We start from the raw sequence: 3,060 nt of genomic DNA, 5'->3' as shown, positions 1-3,060 counted from the left end.
GATGATGCAATGATCAACATGGAATTCAGGATGACTCGTTATTGATTTAGGGAGGGACAGGTAGCCTGATTGATGAAAGGGGTAGGACCGCATGGTTGAGTAGAGGTTTATCAAAGTCTTAGTTTTTCTTTTAGGTGGAAGGCTCAAGGTTATACATTGCATTATTAAAAACAACTGATTAATGACTAACTAGAAATGAGCCTTACAGGGATGAATCATCGATGAAAATGTATCATGAATTAAACTCTAGAGTTTTCTTAGATTCTGGTTTTATTATTAGCTCTGTTCTATAGTTTTGTCTTTTTCAGGCTCTTCAGTTGATATGTTCATTGGCTCATTTTCGGCTTATCTTCTATTTATTCTTTTCTTTTTCTTTTCTTTTAAATTTTCTTTTAAAATTCTATCTTTATTTAATTTCTTTTGACTATTTTTATTTCTTCTGAATGCCCTGTATCATATTTTTAGACATATTTGTCCAGCAATTATCTTTATATTTCATCTTAATCATATGATAGTTTATGTGTTTTAAAATGTTCTTCCTAAGCTCACCCGATATTTCATACATTACTATTTTGTCTATTTTATGAGTTTCCAAATTTTTGATTAAAGTTATTTCTTTATATCTGAAACTGCTCACTTAATTTTTTTTCAAGCGTGTGCTGCATTAAATTTTTCCTCCATTTTGTGTTTTGATCCTGTGGGTGTTTTTATATACTTAAATGTTATCATTTACATTTTCTATTTTCTTTTTATGACAGTTTTATATAATTGTTGCCTGTCTTTTTTTGTTTATTTAAAAAATTCTCACTTTCTCATCCAGTAATAACAATATTTCCATATATTTAAGGTGAGAGATTTTCGTGGTTCACAAAGGCATTTCGTTCATAAGTAGCTCATTAAGAGAGACAATGTAGTGCAGTGTTAATGAATTGAGACCTTGCTTTTTTTTAGAAGATAAGATTCTGCTTTTAAGAGCATTGCTTTTTTTCTTTAATATCCCAGTTTCCACCATACACTTTCTTCTTTCCTTTAACAACTCTCCAATAACCAGACCCTTTCCTTTCAATGTACCTTTTCCAATCCTGCCGTCAAACAGTATCTTTAGGAGACTGTTATTCTCATCATGCACATGTTCAAGTTCTTTTTTTCAATTCCTTAGAACACCACTCTCACTCACTAGGTCATAGCCATGTTTTGAGTATTTTCCCTACTTTGACCTGGTATTTCTCTTTGGGGATTTATTTTATGTGCTTTCTGGCACCTCTAAGTTTTCAATAGCTCCCTTGTTTTCCATGCAGTCTCTACCTGACTCTAGCTATTTAATCTGGACATGGCTCTGTTAAAATTTGGATGTTTATATCTTGACTTACATATACATTAAATGTATAATATTCTCCATCACCAAGTTGTGTTTGAAAATGGTTGTATTTGCTCTCTGGCTTTCCATCGGTATGGTTTTAGAGGAATGTGTGAAGACATTCAGATTTAGGCAGTTGCCATCATTCTTCAGGAGCCATGAAACTTTGTATGGTTTTTCAGCATAAATCTTTTTTTTAAAAAATTATTTTATTAGTTTCAAGTATATAGTACATTGGTTAGACATTTATATAGTTCATAAAACGATCCTCCTGATCACTCTTTCTCTCCTCTGGTTCTCTACCTAACCAATACATTAATATTAACTACATTCCCTAATGCCGTGCTCCCTATCCTCATGAGCATTTATCAACTATGAATTTGTACTTCTTTAACCCTTCACCCCATTCTTCTAGTTACCCAAATCTAGATTGTCCTCTATATTTGTGAATCTGTTTTTGATTAGTTTGTTCTTTTTGTTCCTTAGATTCTGCATATAAGTGAAATCATATGGTATTTATCTTTCTTTCTCTATCTGAGTTATTTCATTCATAATAACCTCTTGGTTCATCTATGTCATTGCAAATGGTAGGATTTAATTTTATTAATGGTTGAGTAATATTCCATTGAATATATGCACCGTAACTTCTGTATCCATCATCTGTTGATAGCATTTAGGTTGCTTCCATATCTTGGCTATTGTAAATTGTGCTGCCATGAATTTTGGGGTGCATAGATCTTTATGAATTATTATTTTGGTTTTCTCTGAATAAATGCCCAGATGTGCAATTGCTAGGTAAAAAGGTATACCCATTTTAAATTTTTTGAGACATCCCAGACTGTTTTCCATAGCAGCTGTACCAATCTGCAAACCCACCAACAATGTGTGAGGGTTTCCTATTTCCCACATCCTCGCCAACACTTGTTGTTTTTTGATTTATTGATGATAGCCATTCCGACAGATGTCAGGTAATATCTCATTGTGGTTTTAATTTACATTTCTCTGCTGATTAATGACCTTGAGCATCTTTTCATATGTCTCTTGGCCATCTGTATTTCCTCTTTGGAGAAGTATCTGTTCAGGTCTTCTGCCCATTTTTTAATTGGATTGTTTTTGTTGTTGTTGCTGAATTGTATGAGTTCTTTATAAATTTAGGATATCAAGCTCTTACCAGATATATCATTAGCGAATACATCAATTCCCAGTCAGTTGGTTGTCTTTTTGTTTTGTTGATGGGTTCCTTTGCCATACAAAAACTTTTTAGTTTGATGTAGTGCCATTTGTTTGTTTTTTTTTTCTTTTGTTTCCCTTGACTGAGAAGATATATCCAAAAAGAAATTACTGTTATTAATATCAGAGAGTTTACTGCCTATTTTCTTCTACAAATTTTATGGTTTTGGGTTTTATATTTTTTTAAATCCATTTTGAGTTTATTCTTAGATATAGTGTAAGAAAGTGGCCCAGTTTCTTTTTTTTTGCATATATCTGTCCAATTTTTCCAACACCATTTATTGAAGAGAGTCTTTACCCCATTATATACCCTTGCCTCTTTTGTCAAATATTAAGTGAGCGTGTAGGTGTAGATTTATTTCTGGGCTCTCTATTCTATTGCATTGATCAATGTGTCTGTTTTTATGCTAGTACCATGTTGCTTTGATTACTGTAGCCTTGTAGTATAGTTTGATATCAGGTAGTGTGATATC

The sequence above is a fragment of the Pteropus vampyrus genome, unplaced genomic scaffold, assembly GCF_000151845.1.
Source record: "Pteropus vampyrus isolate Shadow unplaced genomic scaffold, Pvam_2.0 Scaffold5, whole genome shotgun sequence".
Classification (NCBI taxonomy): Eukaryota; Metazoa; Chordata; class Mammalia; order Chiroptera; family Pteropodidae; genus Pteropus; species Pteropus vampyrus.
This window is presented reverse-complemented; position numbering follows the sequence as displayed.